This window comes from Paramisgurnus dabryanus, chromosome 7 (assembly GCF_030506205.2).
Source record: "Paramisgurnus dabryanus chromosome 7, PD_genome_1.1, whole genome shotgun sequence".
Taxonomy (NCBI): Eukaryota; Metazoa; Chordata; class Actinopteri; order Cypriniformes; family Cobitidae; genus Paramisgurnus; species Paramisgurnus dabryanus.
The window spans coordinates 30,895,905-30,916,216 of NC_133343.1; the positions used below are offsets into that span (position 1 = coordinate 30,895,905).

A 20,312-nucleotide genomic window follows, 5' to 3' on the forward strand; every position below is an offset into this window, starting at 1 on the left:
TGAAATGCTCCTTTAATCAGTTTTAAGCTTAATTATGAGTCTCGTCTTTCATACATAATTAACAATTTTTATATGAATATTTTACAAACACTGAACAATTTAATAGTCAAAAAATATTGTAATGCTCAAAGAAAGGTTTAGTCTTTTGTTTTGAGTATGAACGTGGTTGTTTTGGGTTTTCCTCCTCAGTGAGATCTCTCTGTGTGGACTCACAATTATTTCACACTTTTTTTTTAAATATATCATATGCTTTTCTGGCCTAAATACATAGATTTTAAACACACTGCTTACATAATGTAGCATTCATAATGGCGTTCGTAATGGATTTCACATATATATAGTAAAGAAGTGCATTAAATATGCTGTAGTGCATTTAGACCTGTGCTGGCAAATTGTGTTGCAATGAGCACATTTTCAAAAATTAGTTATTTATATCTTAATATTCAAAGTGATTTGTTGGAATCTGACAAAAAAATGACAGAGCTACACATGTTTGAAGTTGAGAGAGTCAGCAAAGTCAATTTTGAGCAAAATCGATGTAAAGACTTTTTAAAGTTCAAAAGCAAAATCACTGCATCCATACCTTTAAATCACTGGTAAAACTTATAGATTTAGCACAAAACAATATCTCTAGAAAAGATATATGTTCAACTTTTTTCTTTCTTTTATTGTTTGATTGACATTGAGACACAGACAGCTTTAAGATCTACTGTAATGCAGTGATGTAATATAATCTTACACATCAGATATTTCCCCCCAACAGTTAACCAAACAATTTAGAGCATTGGGATCGCTAGACGAGGGCTTAATGTACTTATTTTTATAAAAACCTTAATTTCGACCCAAAGGGATATTTAAATTTTTTTTGCCTGATTCTCAAAATCATACACTGCGCATTTCGACTCATTTTGCCACCACGGATCACATATATTCTTAAAGGAATAGTCTACCCTTTGGCCATATTAAACTATGTTATTACCTCAACTTAGACGAATTAATACATACCTATCTTTTTTCAATGGGTGCACTGTACAGCGCGTCGTGAATGTGTTAGCATTTAGCCTAGCCCCATTCATTCCTATGGTACCAAACAGGGAAGCCACCAAACACTTCCGTGTTTTCCCTATTTAAAGACTCTTACATGAGGAGTTATACCGGTAAGTATGGTGCCACAAAATAAAACTTTTTTTTGGTACCATAGGAATGAATGGGGCTTGGCTAAATGCTAACACATTCATAATGCGCTGTACAATGCACACATTGACAAAACATAGGTATGTATTAATTCGTCTAGGTTGAGGTAATAACATAGTTTAATATGGCAAAAGGGTAGACTATTCCTTTAACATAGCATATGTTTAATGCACTGAACTTTTTACAAGTCCTATTTGCAGTACATATTTGATTACACATTTGCCAAATATACAGTAGTACAAAGTTCAGTTTCATAACATTTCCTCTTTTCACTGATGCTCGCGTCTGATGGGTGAGAACTGTGATCGCAGGGTCACTGTCGAGTCCTCTCTCCCCGCTCTGTCAACACTCTCCCATCGCCTGGAGGAAATCGACTAGCCTTTCTGTTTATCTGTCGCTAAACCTCCATCCTTACAGATGCTCGGAGTCGATACCTTCTTTTGTCTTGGTTCTCACACATCACTTCATTTGACAATCAAACGCTTAGATTGCCAGTGTTGATCCCCCTGCAGTGTTCAACCCACAAAGCAAGTGAAAGAAATGTTTCCATTAATTAAACAGTTTAACCAATTGTGCTCCTTTATAGCTCAGTGGTAGAGCATTGCATTAGCAGCGCAAAAGGTCGTGGGTTCAAACCCAGGGAACACACATAGTGATAAAAATGTATGTAAGGTGACTTTGGATAAAAGCGTCAGTCAAATGCATGAATGTAAGTGTAAATGCCAACATTTCAGGATTCATTCTGCATGACTGCCAGTCAAATTAGTCAGTATAAGTTTCTTTATTTATCATATCACATAAAACGTACTGTTTTTTTAGATATTTGAAAGCAAGACTTTATAAGCAAGATTGTTTTGCTTTATATACAGTGGCAAGAAAAAGTATGTGAACCTTTTGGATTTTCAAAGTTTTCGGAATAAATTTATCATAAAATGTGGTCTGATCTTCATCTAAGTCAGGGGTAGTGACAAACATAATGTGTCTAAAAATAATTACACAAAAAAATCTGATCTTTCATGTCTTTATTGAGAACAACCAAAAAACCTCATAGTGCTTGTGGGTAAAGTATGTGAGCTCTAAAATTAAGGTCCCCCAAAAAGCTAATTGTAGTCAGGTTTTAGCACACCTGGTGTCTGGTTAAGATAATACATTTGGAGGTGTGGACTACAGCTACTTTGACTGATAAAAACCCCTCAAACTTTTTGGAGTTTGCTCTGCACAAGAACAAGATGCTTATGTGAGCGATGTCCCGCCAAAAAGAGCTTTCAAAGGAGCTACCATCAAGATTTGTTGCTTTACATACAGCTGGAAAGTTATTTCAAAGACTTTAGAAATTCACCAGTCTTCAAATGGAGATGCTTTGGGACTGCTGCTACTCTCTCAAGAAGTAGGCGCCCAGTCAAAATGACACAACAAAGACTCATCAATGAGGTAAAAAAACAACCCTGAATGACAGCCAGAGATTTGAAGGCATCATTGGAACTTGCTACCATCTCTGTTGATGTGTCTGCAATACATAAACACTGAACAAGCAGGGGATCCACGGCAGGACACCAAGAAGGAAGCCACTGCTTACTAATAACAACATTGCTGCACGCCTGAAGTTTGCAAAAGAGCACATTGACACTCCACAGCGGTATTGGCAAAATGTTTTGTGGATTGATGAAACTAAAATTGAACTATTTGGAAAAAACATACAGCGCTATATGGTGGAGGAAACATCATGATTTGGGCCTGGTTTGCTGCATCAGGGCCTGGCCAGCTTGCAGTCATTGAGGGGAAGATGAAGTATATCAGACAATTCTTCAGGATAATGTGAGAATGTCTTTACGTCAGCTGAAGTTAGAAGGTGGGTAATGCAACATAGTCTGACTACGTCAGACTTCGTACTTCCGCTAAATTTCATTACGCTACTGTACTCAGTCTGAGATACCTTCCATTCAAATCGTTTTCCTCCGGCATCGTGACGGCCGTCAAATCAACGAACAAAGGGTGGGCTTAGAGCCGTGACGTAGACGCTAAGTGCCGAATGTACGGTTGTAGTTTGTAGTAGACATGGAGGCACAGAAAGCTATTTGCTCTGTTGTGGAGATCCGGCACTTGCCAACTTAAGCCCGAACAAGAAGAGTGTTTGTTAAACATTTTAAATGGAGATTATGTTGTTGCCCTACTCCCGACAGGTTTTGCGAAACGTTTAATTTATCAATTATTACCGATCGTCAGCGAGAAACTGTGTGCAGCACTGCTTGATCAACGATCGAGAAATCATGGAAGGGAATTTCATTGTTCACAGTTAATGGTGGAGGACGCGTGAGGACGCATTCTTTGGTGACATTCCGGATTAACCAGAAAATAAGGTAGGAAGATTTAATTTACATATGGTTATGGCTGTCTGGTGGAAGAGTTTAAGAGGAGAGAGGGGCATTCCTCCACTTAGACATGAGTAGAAAGACACCGTAAGGATAGTGTTCAACTAGCTCTGGCCGGATTTACTTTACATAATCTGCAATAGTCGTTCATAGCCAACTCCGGTATTTCGCTCGATGGGTTTGTTTTCACATCATACGTGTGTTTTACAGCAGAGATTTGATGCGGCTGAGCCGGCGCATAACGCACATCATATCCAAACGTTATGTGATTGGCTTACGTTTAGACCAATGATTTTAAACTTCAGACAAGCCCCTCCCACGAGAAGGAAAACGATTGTCAATTATGCCCAGCCAGACTCAGAAATAGCAGAGGATGGTATTACCAGGCTAAATGCAACAGGACAATGACCCAAAACACAGGAGCAAGTCCACAACAGAATGGCTTCAAAAAACAAAATCTGCCTTTTGGAGTGGCCAAGTCAGAGCCCAGACTGCAAAAAATGATTTTCAAGAAAAAAATTCTTAGTATATTTGTCTTGTTTTCAGTAAAAATATCTAAAAACTCTACACCAAAACGACCCAAGAAAATAAGTCTTGTTTTTAGACCAAAAATATCAAATTTAAGTGATTTTGTGCATAAAACAAGCAAAGAAATCTGCCAATGGGGTAAGCAAAATTTTCTTGAATTTTTCTTGAATTTATTCAAGATTTTTTGCTTACCCCATTGGCATATTTTTGTGCTTGTGCGAGACTTATTTTCTTGGGTCGTTTTGCTCATCAAGAAAAAGCATCTTAATTTAAGAATTTTTAGATATTTTTACTGAAAACGAGACAAAAATAGGGTTTCTTGAAAAAAAATTTTTTGCAGTGTTATATTGAAGTATTGTTTTATTATGACTAAATATGTGATCAGCTACACAACAAATAATGTGCCAGACATTTTTACTCAAGCATTACAGTCAGTTAACCATTGGGATGTAATCTGAATCTCACCCTTCCAGGCCACAGCCGTTTAACAGAGCCAGCGAATAAAACCTGAACGAATTGGCTGTTATATTGCAGAAAGAAAAATCAATTTGCTGGCTGGACAATATCCCGCATTTTTATTGCTCTTTCTGTCTTTTAGCCTTTGAATAGAAGCCATTGAGCGTAATAGACTTTTCTGTCGCTTGGCTCGTCTTCTTTGGATCCAGTGGCTGCGTTTCTCCATCACAGAGCGACGCCGATGGACGCCTCTTATCTGCGAGCCCACAAGGCACGAGCACTTTTCTAAGACATAAGCTGTGTGTAAACTGTACCCTGTGCTTCATTTCACACACACACACATGACCTCAAAGCCCTGGGAACATGAAGACCATTGATGCTGAGAGTTGAGCAAAACACATTTTTTGGATTTCAAATTTTACACTTGTTTAAAATGATGCGCACAGCATTGTTGGTCCACACGGATAAGAGAATAAATACACACATTGTTATTTCTGCCCAGTGCTGTTTTGTTTAAAGGCGCTGTTGATTTGTTGATCGTCCTCCTTTGTGCATTGGAGCGGTGTTGCGTGTTTGCATGCAAGCATAAAACGCCATCATCTATCCTCCAGCTATTCCTTTTCCGTGTATTATTCATGGATGTGAGAACTTTGGTTTCATCCAGCTATTTATAAACTTACAAAGACTGCTCTCTCAAAAACACTTCTCACAAGCATCCTCATCCTCCTGGATTCGATTCCTGTCTCACAGTTTTTTTCTTATAGAATTAGAGGTCTTTGTCCTTCTGCTCTCTTGGTCTTTGTCTATTTTTGTGTGTCAAATGATCTGTGGCAGCATCAATGTTAAAATGTTTGTTTAGACAGAAATGTCTGGATGCGCACCCTGTTTATTTTCTTATTTGACAAAAACACAACGATCTGTTGTTATTGTGAATTTACACAAATTAAAGAAGACCCTTTACAGTTTTAAATGATGTCAAACATGTAAGTGTATGATTATTAATAATGGAGTATTTTAAGTGCCGCAGGGATGACGTTTTTTTTGTAGGCCATCCTGGAAGTTAGCAGGACACTGGTTTCCTACTGTAGCCAAAAAGCCCATTTATCTGTCCCATAGACCTTTGGAGTTACCGCAAAAGATAAGCTCTGTGTTTAACAAAAGTTTGACACTTGTACGTTTTGTCCAACAATAATATTCAAAGATGAACAGATGAACATGAATTTTGAAGTCTAAATGCATTTACTAGAAATAAAAAGCTAACCTTAGTCTACAAGCAAACTACACCACAATCTCTCTACATCCCGTCATCACCACCAAGCTTCCGAAAGCTCTTTCAAACTTTATTTAACACATTTAAAAACCTAATAAGGAAATACTTGAGGATTTATCTTTTTTGTGCCCATGTTGTGTTGTTTTTGAGATCTTTATTTGTGATAAAGCAACCACACTTTAAAATACGCATTAATGATTTAAAAATCACGAGTGGGGATATTACTGGTCCTAGAATAAAACATGAAATACTCTTGGGTTTATGCTAAACCAAGATCTTATTTAAGGAGTTTAACCAAAACCCTGTTCATAAAACCCATTGATTTCGAGACGATTGAATCTCTATAAGTAATGGGATCATTTAAGTCCCTGTACGCTCCTGGGTTGCCAAACTTTTGAAATGAATGAGCTACTTAATTTCATCTTTATTAAGGCTATGAAAGAAAACATAAATAAGCCAATGGCTAAAAATACTATTTCTCAGTTCTGTAAGCTTCTGTTTGATGTTAGCAATTTAATGTTTTTTGAAAGTGATTCCCCTTCATGTGAGGAATTTATTTGCATGTAGAGTAATTGTTGTGATTGATCTTTGTCACCACAATCTGAGCTGTTGGGACGATTGAATTATTTTTTGTTCCTTTATCCTAGGAATAATTATTTCTTTAGGATTCATTTTTTTTTATTTCTGTACATGATGGCACGCATCAACCTCTCGAGTCCCTCTGTTTTACACAGTTCATTTTCACTTTGCGTTCCGGTCTCGACGGAGCCCGGTGGGTTTTGATGGATCCTGATGTATCACGACATTGTGTTGTAAGGGTCATGTTCAAACATGCAGACAAACTAGTTTGTTCACTTCTATTCCATTACTATCCTTTATTGAACTGTTCTCAGTAGTTTAAGTGGTTTGTAATGAAGTAACATTACACAGTTGGATTTATAGTGCATAAAAGCCACTGCCTAATTATGAAATTATATTCAAACGCATTTTCATCACTAAAATCAATGACAGCAGTTGCATGACTGTGGTCCTGTGGTCTACATTCAACAAATTACCAAACTCAAGACGGCAAACTCAGATTTAGATAAAAGCTGAGACCTCGACGCATCTATAAGCACATACTGTACTGTATGGGATGTGACGCTCACGCCAGGTCAACATTCATACAGTATAATTCCCTTTGAGCTGAAGTCATTGTAGATAAGCTTGCGTGGTCTTGACCATTGGCTTGGATTAGCACACAATTCTATCAATAACATTTGTTCACCTTTTCAACCAAAATCAATAGCCTTTGAGAGCAACTGTGATGTTAGATATACAGCTATTGAAGTTATTACAGAAAGTCAGGGTGCACAGTTATATTTTTTATGATATTAGCTCATATTTGTTCAAAGACTGTAGTTTTAAAAGGGGACATTTTGCTAGATTTTTTAAAGATGTCAAATAAATCTTTGGTGTCCCCAGAGTACGTATGTGACGTTTTAGCTCAAAATTTCCCATAGATAATTTATTATAACACGTCAATGTGGGATTTTTGGCTTTTTCTCTTTATAATAATGCAAACACTGATCGCCATAATGGTTGTTTGTTGAAAATGAAACTAAATTGTGCACTCTCTTTCTCTCTCACCACACATTGGCTTTAGAAAATCTTAAGGCATTTGTGCAGCCATGATTTCTTTCTCCTCACAGTTGCAGTTTGCTCGGTACAATTTTTTTTTTACATTATCTTTACACTTTCTCTGTCAAAAGCACAGTCATTTAGACAGTAATTGCTTTTACGTGGGACTGCGAGGTGATTTCAGCGTTTATCGGAGCAGGTTGGCGATCATGTGAATCAGAAATGTGTTTTTACACATGAGATCTAAAATGACCTGCTCTTTTTTATAATCACCGGGGCCGTGTGGCAATTTCATTCCCATTAAATTCTGCATCTCTGAGTTTACAAGGTTAAAATTGGCCCGAATTTTTTTCTTTGACCACTATTATTGTCACAAGGCTGCTATGTTAATGTCTGTCTGATACAGCATCTTTCAGTTCAATTTATTTAGTATTTTGAATACAGTTTTGCATTGAATTGGTTTGCATTGGTTATTAAGTCTAGAAAGATTTCGGTATTGTCATACTTTACAGATGTAACCGGTTTACATCAGCAGTGTTTCTGCTGAGATGATGATATCTCCATGTCAGTCCTCAGCTGTTGTTGTAGGATTGGCTGGGTTGGCATTTAAACAGGTTGTGAAATTGTCTTACTTTTCTGCTCTAAAAAACACTTGAGTGTGTTGCACTTAATAGGAAAGGTCAATGTAGCATAGAATTACATCTAATGGGCAGCGGTAATGAGGTTGCCTTTAATAGCACTCTGGGTGCTTTAAATGATTTTATATGTGTGTGCCTAAGATGGATATTATATTTTATAGCACTAGGCTGTTGAATGCTTTATTCTGATTGTCTGAGAAATGTTTCACAGGTATGCATAATTTTTTGATAAACACACACCTGACCTGTCAAACTTCTTAAAATAACCACCAGAGCAATGTCTGTGGTTACCATGGTATAAGTGGAATAATGGACTCTGGTCCTATGAATTATTCGAAAATAATGCACACCCGCGGTGTAACGGCACAATTATTTTTACATAATTCAACGCCCCATTGTCAATTATTTCTTACATTGGGACTATGTTAGACACATAATGAATATATATGGGCTTTATACACTCACCAAGGATTATTAGGAACACCTTTTCAATTTCTCATTAATGCAATTATTTAATCAACCAATCACATGGCAGTTGCTTCAATGCATTTAGGGGTGTGGTCCTGGTCAAGACAATCTCCTGAACTCCAAACTGAATGTCTGAATGGGGATAGAAAGGTGATTTAAGCAATTTTGAGCGTGGCATGGTTGTTGGTGCCAGACGAGCCGGTCTGAGTATTTCCAAATCTGCTCACTTACTGGGATTTTCACGCACAACCATTTCTAGGGTTTACAAAGAATGGTGTGAAAAGGGAAAACATCCAGTATGCGGCAGTCCTGTGGGCTAAAATGCCTTTTTGATGCTAGAGGTCAGAGGAGAATGGGCGACTGATTCAAGCTGATAGAAGAGCAACTTTGACTGAAATAACCACTCGTTACAACCGAGGTATGCAGCAAAGCATTTGTGAAGCCACAACACGCACAACCTTGAGGCGGATGGGCTACAACAGCAGAAGACCCCAGCGGGTACCACTTATCTCCACTACAAATAGGAAAAAGAGGCTACAATTTGCACGAGCTCACCAAAATTGGACAGTTGAAGACTAGAAAAATGTTGCCTTGTCTGATGAGTCTCGATTTCTGTTGAGACAATCAGATGGTAGAGTCAGAATTTGGCGTAAACAGAATGAGAACATGGATTCATCATGCCTTGTTACCACTGTGCATGCTGGTGGTGGTGGTGTAATGATGTGGGGGATGTTTTCTTGGCACACTTTAGGCCCCTTAGTTCCAATTGTGCATCGTTTAAATGCCACGGCCTACCTGAGGATTGTTTCTGACCATGTCCATCCCTTTATGACCACCATGTACCCATCCTCTGATGGCTACTTCCAGCAAGATAATGCACCATGTCACAAAGCTTGAATCATTTCAAATTGGTTTCTTGAACATGACAATGAGTTCACTGTACTAAAATGGCCCCCACAGTCACCAGATCTCAACCCAATAGAGCATCTTGGGGATGTGGTGGAACAGGAGCTTCGTGCCCTGGATGTGCATCCCACAAATCTCCATCAACTGCGAGATGCCATCCTATCAATATGGGCCAACATTTCTAAAGAATGCTTTCAGCACCTTGTTGCATCAATGCCACAAAGGCGAAAGGGGGTCAAACACAGAATTAGTATGGTGTTCCTAATAATCCTTTAGGTGAGTTTATATATGTTAAACATTATGACCACCTGCCTAATATTGTGTGTAGGTCCGCCTTTTGCCACAAAAAAACCCTTTTGCCCCCCTTTTTCAGCAATTTCAGCTACAGTAGCTCAACTTTTGGTTGGGACAACTTGAGACTTTGAGGACAAGTTAAGTTAGATTACTTGGTTTGTTCCCAAATCTTACGTTTGTCTAGTAGCTTTTTAGTTGATGGTTAGCAATGTCTCTGGAAAAACAGTTCTTCTCATCCACATTTATGGGAATTACTTGTAGCTTTACGTAGTCATTTTAGTCTTTTGCCCTACCGGCAAGGTTTTGAGAAAGCAACAGACGTCTCCTGTGGATGTTTATGAGCAGGGACATTCATGCCACCGCTGAAGGTGATCTTAGTCACATTCTTACACGGATGAGGATTAATTCGCTCTGTAATTCAAACCGGCGCCATGGAAGAGAATCGGCTACAAAGACTTAATTTGTCACGCTTTATCCCTTAATCGAACACGAAATCTTTATTTTTCCTGCGTCTGTGCTTAATGTAATTCAATACTAATTGCTTACACCGCTGTGCAATTTATTTGCTGTCAAACTGTGGCTGCCGGTCACAGCAAAAACATGAGTTTACTCCTGTGTCAAAAGATTACACCATTCATCTGATACAGCACATTGCCCTATATTCACATCTGTGTTGTGAGACCCAGATACTTGGCCTCCTTTGAAACACCTTGGGAGCTTTCACAATGCTTGGTAGGGTTCCAAGCGAATAGCCAAACACAGTAATTGTACAAATAGCTGATTGCGATGCATTTAGATGCATAGTGCGACAAGATCAGATGCATTAAAGAGATGTTTAGTTTAATTAGCAAATAACACGTTTGGATGAGCAAGAGTGGAGTCGCAACCCAATGCAAGCGGGCACCCTACAGCTGGTCTTGTGTTTTACTATGAGTTTGCTATACGACGGTTAAGTCATTAACGACAGGTCAGGGCGGTTGTACTTACAGGAGACCCATTTGTATGGATATTTAAGTGGCTAAAATGAGTCATTACCCTTCTTTTGCCAAGCCAAAAATGATCTTTATTATGGCCTCGCATGCAAATGCCATATGCAAATCCAGGTTCATTAGATCTCCCCAGAATCCTTCAGTGACAGTTCCTCTTACAGTGTTGCTTTTTCATGACCTCATTTCTGCTGGGGTAAAAGTGGGTCAACTTGCACCTTGTCTATTTCCAGCCTCGGATAAACTCACACGAATGCTAACAAACAGCAGTCAGCGCACAGAGATGAATTGACATTTCGAGGTTTGTATATACTGTAGGCAAATTCATATTTCACATTTATCAACATTCACATTTGTGCATTAGCAGCACAAAAGGTCATGGGTTCGATCCCAAGAAACTAACGTACTGATGTAATAATAATAATAATAATAATTTGGATAAAAGCATCTGTCAAATGTGTAAATGTACATCACATTAACAATAACACTTATTTCTGTAATGCTGCAAGTTTAATATCAAATGCAGTCAAACATCTAATCGTTGTGCAGCACTACTTTCCTTACGCGTTTATAAGTTTTGTGTAAGCACCTCAAGCAATGCACACAAACAATAAAGGCAGCACGTAAAATTATCTTAAAATGCTGTGATTATTCTAGTAAGTCTTCATTTAAAGTGAATATGCAACAAAAAATCCTAACAATCCTAAAACCATAACAATCCCTAGAATTATCATTGGTATTACAGTATTGTAAATACTATTATTGCATAATATACATGATATTATAATTATTATTATTATTCTTATAATTATTCTTATAATTATACTACCCAAATATGTATTATTATCTGTTTAATTTATTATTATTATTATTTTATCTTATTATTATTTTGCTTATTCAGTTTAATTTATTATTCATTTATTTATTATATCATTGAGCAGAACACATCATTGTCACAATTTTTGTTTTTGTTGTCTGTTTTGTTTTTGTTGTTTACTACTTAACTATTTGTTGTATGTTTTGCATAAATAAAAAAATAAATAAAAAAATAAAGTGAATATAAGCAGTTGAGAAATCAAATGGGTGTGAAAGAGTAGGCTATATTGGACCGGTGCACTTTTAAAGTTTTAGGATTTAGGCAATATTGAATTTATAAAAAGGAAAATTCTTGGCCGAAGCCAAATAAAATAAAACACTCAGCTGAATACTGAACAACTGATTTTGAAATGTTTGCCTATATTTAGCTAATTTTATCACTAGTTACATTTTCAGAATTTCTTTTTTACTATATTTAATTCACATTATTTAACAATTAATTTTTTTTAACATTCCAGCCGACAGGGCCACTTCATTAGACTGGGTCACTTCATCTAGGCTACTAAAAATAATACTCTAATTTACTTGATGAATAAGTTTAGTCTACAAATAATATTACGTTTTGCCAACTTAAAAGCAATACACTAACTTACTTAAAATTATGAGGCAATTGGTTTCCTCACTTTTTAAAGTAAACTCAACTTATTACATTTTATTACACGGCTCTCTGGAATGCTTGATTCTGATTGGTCAGTTGAGACATTTGCAGGTTCGTTCTTTTCAAATAATAACCGCTCCAAAATAATAACGCATAGCCGGACTACTTGCACGAGTAAAATCGCTCCGCGCCAATAAAGATCAATAAAGATTACTGTTTGGCGCCATCTTGTGACAAACACTCGACAACCACGACAAGACACAGAGAGCTTACTGAGACTGAACTTGACAAAATAGAGCATGACAGCTACGAAGCCAACTAACATACAAAAAATACAGAATGGGCATTAAAACTTCTCAAAGACTGGCTAAAAGAGAAAAAATGGAGACAGACAAGTATGAAGCAGAGGATCTTTATAAGGTATTACGATCATTTTATGCATCTGTGCAAAGTTTCGCGGAAGGATAAAAATGTTAATTTAAAACAAATATGCCAATAAAATGTTTCAAATTCATATTCATGTCCAGTTTTTTTTCTTATGTGGCAAGTAGCCGTGTAATAAGCGGGATAATGTAGAGGCAGCCGGTAGTTATTGGGAAATAAGCCCCTTCAGTGTGATACAAGACCCTCCGCTTCGCGTCGGGTCCTGATCACACTGTCGGGGCTTATTTCCCAATAACTACCGGCTGCCTCTACATTATCCCTTACATATAATGCATTGCATAAGTTACATTTTCGGAATTTCCTTTTTACTATATTTATTTCACATTATTTAACAATGAACACTTTTTAACATACTAGTCGACATTATAGGGCCTTTTAACACCGGTCACTTCATCGGTCAGAAAGCTTTTTTGGTAAAACATTGTCAATTTACATTCGGCCACGTAATCAGATATTTATCCGATCTTATATTTTCCCTCACAAAATGCTGTTATATTTTCACTTCTCTACATATGAAACTTGCAACGATGCTTAAGCACAGAGTATAGTCTATTTTTTAAGTGTACGCGAACGTACACGCATTGGTCGAACACTGCTGATGCATTTCGTCGTTCCTCTTTTCATTTGTAAGGAGTCTCTCGCTCTCCCCGCTTGTACATTTAGCAGGATCATAATCGCCGCCGTGTCTTTCTCATACGCTGCATGTTGTTCAAGATGTCTTGATTTTAAATAATAAATGAAACTTGTAATGCTGCTGAATTTATGAAGCGTGCGCACCTCTTACTCTGCATTGGTTGCAATTTGATCGCTTCATCAAAGGCCTCATTGTTCGGTAGAATTTTCGGCCAAATAATTTCGGTTGCCGAACATTTGGTGCATCCCTACAGTAAAGACTATGCAATTTATTTTACATTTAACTACTTTATTCTGTTTCTGTACTGTACAGTACCTGAAAACTAAAGACCAACCTGAAAAACATGAAACGCACTGTTCATTTCATTCCATTGGGATATGTCGAGCTCCTGTGAGTCAGCTTAACCTTTCGCTCATCCAGTTTATTGTACAGAGTCGATTAGAAGAAAGACATTTTAAGTTTTTTATATGAGGAGTGTAAACACTGTGGCTCTGTGGGGCTTTCACTTGGTTCGGTGTGTTTATTTTTGCCGTCTGGTTTGGTGCTGCAGTGCATAACTTCACCTTAAGCAAAACAAACGTTCAGCTTGCCTTGCCATTGTTATGAAGGTAATTTTATTTTTATTCGACCCCTGAGATCTCGGCTCTGTTTTCTCCGCGTCGCTCTGATGTATTGAATTGCCTTCGCGCACAGAATCCCACTGCAGTTTCTACCCTGACATGTTTTCCTGATTTCTCACTCGGAGTATTTTCTCGGAGAAGAAAAACACGCCGCAACACAGTAATCCTGTCAAGTTCACCTTTAAACAAGGCACAGACTCGCACATCATCTCCAGTGTCGGCCCTCAAAGCGCCGGTGCTTCAGCGTTGATATCTGTTTGTTGTTCATCGTAAAAAACCGACTGAGATCATATTCACCTTGATTTTTATCATTGTGCATAAGACACGTTTATTAAGCACATGGCCGGCTGTGCCGTACCCACCTGAGTAGACTTTCATCCATTTCACCTAAAGAGATGTGAAGACAGGACAGATGCTTTAGATCTGATGTTGTATTTGAGATTCATTGAACGAGGACTGTTGCCTAGTCATAGTCATTTTATAAATTGCATAGAGGATGCACGTTCGTGGCGTAAATGATGCTGGTATATTACATTTGCAGGACACCCTTCACTGTACTCGGAAAGACAAAGTAAAGGCAATAAAACTGAGTCCTTACCATGATACAGACCCCACACCTCTCATAACTATTTACCAGAAGGGGATCGCCAACCTTCAGCGACTTCGGGGTTTGATTAGATTTGTTTGTGAAAGCGATGGACAATTTCTGCACCGGTCAGTTACAGCAAAAAACAATTTACACCGCAGATGGATCTCCGACATTCGATTTACACGGAGCGATCGGTAAGCTAGAGGAAAGATTAAAGTGGAATCAAGCTGACAACTTCAACCGATTGTAACGCTTCAGCGTCCGTCACCCGGAATCGCCGAGCACAGACAAATGCGTAATGAGTGCTTTAAAGGTTAATGAAGGGGGTTTGTGCTCCGGGCACAAACATTATCTGACTTTGAGTATTAGAGAGAAGCTTAGATGAATCTAATGAAGAGGAGAGTCATTAAACGATAAGCTCGTGCTGTGCTCTCTCCGCTCGACAGACGTGATAGCGGGGGCCGTGATGGACGATTGCTCTGCGCTTTGTTTGTTTGATTTCCCAGGGCCGCAGCTTTGGTGTCTCTCCGCTCGAGGGTGGGCGGACGGGCGGGCATCAAACTCTCCTACTCGCATACATGCATGCATGCAGGAGGTCACGCTACTTTCCAGCTCTCGAATTCATTTTCCACGCGAGATGGCCGCCCATCATTTCGGTATTTGGAGTGTTTGTCATACAGCGGTGTTCATTAAGCGACAGCCTTGAGCCGTTTGGTAAATGCTGCCCTAATATAGTCGCTACTCTGTTTTGAGCTTCTTAGTCATCAACATCTGAGATTGTGAAGCCTGCAGCGACCCGGCTTCATCTGAAGAGAGAATAAAAGTCAGTACCTGAGCATTCATTGTCAATGGATCGCTAATTAGGATCGGCTGGGAAGGTATTGTGTAGATTGAGACGCAAGGGTTCGCTCATCAGTATGTGCTCTAATGAAGATTATAATGAGCTTCCTGGCGCTGTATCATTGCTGATTGGTTGTAGACTGCACAGTGTCATTTTTTACTTTGTCTTTTCATATTGCATAGAAAAAAATGACTACATATAAATGAAAAATACATAAGATTTAAGATGACACAAGTCAAAAAAAAAAATAATTTGGTCCCTTGCTGTCACTGGGGTTACAAAGTACACCTTCACACCTAAAGGGGATGAGGCCTAACCAGGGACGAGGGCTGCAAACTATAGTTTTATGCTATATGCCCTATGTACACGGCAATGTGTAACACTGCTTAGTGTACTGTCCCTGTTAAATAAACAAACAAATATAAAAGAGTGCATATTAGTACTTCAAAGGTACATTTTGGTACCAAATGTATGCATATCATATAAGGACCTTTTTAAAGAGTAGGGGAGAGAGGGGTACAAAGTATCGCTTTAGGGCTTTGGCTTTATCATTTAAAAAATATTTAAGGTAGATTAATCACATTTTTTAAGCAAGTTTTTGTTACATAAAATGACATCCTAACCCAAACCCAAATTCTAACCCCTTCTCCAAGCGCCCATGGCTTAAAAATTGCAAAAATATGGGGAAACCTATATATTAAATGACATTTTAAAGCAAATCCCAAATCTAACCCCAAACCCAAGCGACAATGTTTTAAAAAAACAGAAAAAAGAGAAACCAATACATAAAACGACATGAAAAAGTTGCGCTGTATAAGTGAACAGAAAGGACTGGTGTATCATATGCACGCAAAATTCAGGGTTCCCACGGGTCCTTGAAATCCTTGAAAGTTTGTGAATCTGGGGGAAAAAAAATTCAAGGCCCTGGGAAGTTTTTGAAAATATACATACCTAGATACAGGTCATTGAAAGTGCTTGAATTTATTTTATGAAAGAAGTTTCCTGGGAAATAAATCAATATTATTCCCATAGTGTAGGATAATACATTTCTAGACTTTTTAAGCACACATGTTAAACTGTTCACTTTAAATGCTTATATCTTCTGTATGCGAATGTTGATTCATACCAAAATGCCTTTTTTGCATAGTTGTGTTTGACACATGAAAACGTCTCGGGTTACGTATGTAACTGTTGTTCCCTGAGAAGGGAACGAGACGCGGCATCTCCCTTGCCATACTTCCTGCGTCCCTGTAATGCCATATTTAGCAATATTTCAGATAGCGATATACTTCCTGGCTCCTGCGTCACCCTGTCTTTGTTGTTAAGCCTCAGACGCACTTACCCCTGGAGGCGTCCCCAAAGTGTCACCGCAGTGACGAAGCACGAGTTTCCTCGAAAGGGAACTGTAACAATGTATCTTAAAAGGTAACACGATGTAACCTTGCTCTCACTTGAAATGTGTCCCCACATTTAGTCCTTGAATTTGAGGGTATTGGACCTGGAAAGTCCTTGAAAGGTCCTTGAATTTGAAGTTAGCCAAGGTGTGGGAACCCTGGAAATTATAGTTCTGTGTATGTATTGCACAACTTTTCACACTGCGTGCTATTTATACGCATTTCATGCGAATGGGTTGCTTCATCACATGCATTTTTTCACAAACCGTTCACGCTCCAACACCAAATTTCCAAATTTTTTTGTTACATCATTGTGTTGGTGAACATATTTCATTGTAAAAACCACACAAGCAGAGGAAAGTTCAAAATGTTAATATTTGTTAGTGTTTGTTGGTCCATAAACTAGCCCGTAGACTGTATTGTATGTTCTCACTTATTAACAAAAAGATTTTTAGTAACTCGAGGGTTCCATTAGATTCACTTCTGACAGGAAATAATAATTCATGTGCAAGTCTGTTCAAGAGAAATATAATTTACATGGCAGATGAAACTCTCTCATTCGATTAAACTCACCGATGGGTGAGCGGGCAAGAGATTGGAGTCGAATCAACCTGGAGCTGTGCCGTGTGATTTCATTTTTATGTGTAAAGAGGATGGGAACGGCTAAAATTGCTTTCTATATGTGCATAATTGTACTCGAAATATTCTTGTGTCAGTCTCACACGGGAACAGTCACCTTGTTTTATATAGCACTTTATTCAATACAAATTGTTTCACAGCCTTACAATGCAGCTTCACAGCAATAAACAGAAAGAAAATGATCAATATTCAGTTCAATAACAACATTGACGGCACAAAATTAGTAAGTTATGAAACCAAGTTGAATCGTCTATAAAGAAGCCCTGCAGAAAAATAGTTGTGTCATCCTTCAGCTTAGTGTGTGCCTGCGTGCGTGCATGTGTGTGTGCGTGCGTGCGTGTGTGTGTGTGTGTGTGTGTGTGTGTGTGTGTGTGTGTGTGTGTGTGTGTGTGTGTGTGTGTGTGTGTGTGTGTGTGTGTGTGTGTGTGTGTGTGTGTGTGTGTGTGTGTGTGTGTGTGTGTGTGTGTGTGTGTGTGTGTGTGCATATGAGCTCACCAGCGATGCCATTCAGGTCCCCAGTCAACCCAGCTGTACATCTGCGCCACCTGATCCTGTGAACAACAACTCTCACTGTTGACCCACAAATGCCAGGCATTGGTTAAACCCCCCGGGGGAAGACATTCTCACCTGCAGCACTCTGCTTATTTGCCGACTTTTATTATAGACGACTTATGGGTTATGTACCAGTATATTGGTCTCGATTGGTTGGCCGCCATGGGGATAAAGAGCTGAGCTGCAGGCACAGAGTGAAAAAATGGACAATAATAAAGCATTGGATGAATATTGGAATATTGGTTTAAACCCAGAGAAAACATGTTGAACAAATGTTGTAAAATAGACTGTAAGTAGCTTTGGATAAAATGCATAAATGTATATGTCATGTAGTCTTCTATAATAGGTGATGTTTTTAAATGTTTAAGGAATTTGTGGTTGGAGTAAACTTACAATTCCTGCTTGAAATCAAAAAATGCAGTTTATTGAATAAAGGTATGTTGTTTCCAAAGATAGATATAACAAGATATTGCAACACAATGCAATGCTCAATATGGCCGCTGTGGCAGCAACAAACAACCTTTTGAGCAACAAGATTCTGTAGATGAAGGTTCTTGGACAAAAAAAAACATTTCTTTAACCTATATTTTTAATGGTTTACATTTAAATTTTGTCAGGTGGGTGATAAAACAGACCTTAGTCTTGCTTTGAGGATCAAGAATCTATAGACCAGAATAGCTGGGTTTCTTTCCATCACAACATGAAACAAATCTTTTCAAAATTTGTTAGAGCAAATGACGGTGATATTGAGAACTTAGTTACCAACAGTAAATAAATCAAGGCACGCTTAGAAAATGGAGACAGGACTTCATTTAGTTATGATTTGGCAAGTTATAAATTTACTAGCCATGCTGCTTATAATTGGCAAACTAAATGCTGTGCACAGAAGAAGGAATGCATTTTTTTGATGCAGGCACTAGCAGCAAGGGCATTGCAATGACATCAAGCCCCATATATGATAAAGACTTCAGCGGAAACAGCTAGATGGTCAGTCAGGTGGGTGTTATGTTCGCAACGTCAGAATTTTTTCAGCAAATGCATTTCCATCTCCCATGATTCACATTTACTAATTTTCGCAAAAGTCAAAAATCACCTTAAAAGAGCATAAAAACTTTTTTGCAATTTAATGGATTTTTATTCCAAATTTGGTGTTTCCATCCCATCTAATATCACAGAGACCTGAGTGTGGATACTTACCGAGCAAAACATTAGCAATTGCGTAAAAGTACACCTGAGCGATGTGTTGGTGCATAACCAGGAACAAAATGTTCGAGATGGATCCAAACAGCACACATGGCCCCTTGGTCTCTAGTTGCGGCATGCGTTTTGTTCCTGAGCTGCTTGAAGGTGCGTTCAGGAGAGACGCTGATGACAGATTTTGTAATTGAATGCTTACAGGTCACAGCCCATTACAAACGAGATCTCCCCTCCCACGGCAGAGTCTTCCTGACAGCCCTACACCCAAAAATAGCCCAGTCCAGCTGAGTCTGCCCGAGTGGCTTGTCTTGTACGATAGCGTGGAATTGAGAAGGAGACACATCACGGCAGGGATCTCTGTGCGTATGTGTGAGGTTTAACTAATTCAATCGATGTTTCTTTTTTCCGCCAGAATTTTACATTTTATAGGGAAGACTTATCTGTGTTTGTCATTTGTTTGGTTATGATGAAAATATTACACCCAGAGATTTGCAATAAACATGCAAGTCAAGCCGACAGAGTGATTTATGGGTTGTGCAAATGCGATTTGTGTCTCTATTTCTGCCTTTTGAAATCTAAGATTGATTATGTGGGAAAATAATTATGCGTATCAAATAAGTTTTGATGTTTTTAAGTCAGGATCTTTTATTTATTCAGGACTTTTTGTGTCAACACACAATTCTGTAAGCACAGCAGTAGCACAAACTCACTTTGCATTTTGTCTCTATTACTTCTCGTTCCTTTGCTTCTGACATTTGAGTTTGATTATTGGAAAAATGATCAATCAGTGATCATCTCCCGCTCTGGAAGCTGTTGGCTTTTGTTGAATCACTTGACATTAACAAGACAGGTGATCCTGTTATACCTTCAGTCTCGATCTTATTTTCACTTTGGCTGCGATGGGACTTGAAGTACACACATGCGCCAGACGTACACACACACACACACACACACACACACATTTATTGGAATTAAAGAGCTTTTGTGCCATTATAGTGGATAGTGTGAAGTGTGTGTGTATATTAAAAAATAATCTTCAAGTATGTGTTTGTGTGCTTGTATAGTAATTGGAAATAATCCCCTGCATTTACACCAGCGGCTTCCATTTCTCATGTAGACATTAATGTCTTTCATTGTTTTTGTGACTTGTAGTCTATGGTGGCGCTTAATTCGGTGCTTAATAGATTTTGTTTGACTCT

The 20,312-nt window shown here is 38.4% G+C and overlaps 1 protein-coding gene across 2 annotated transcripts in view; it reads left to right on the plus strand.

Annotated features, from left to right (window-relative positions):
* slc12a5a (solute carrier family 12 member 5a) overlaps positions 1–20,312 on the plus strand; it is a 141,581-nt gene that overhangs the window by 26,732 nt on the left and 94,537 nt on the right. The window lies entirely within an intron of this gene.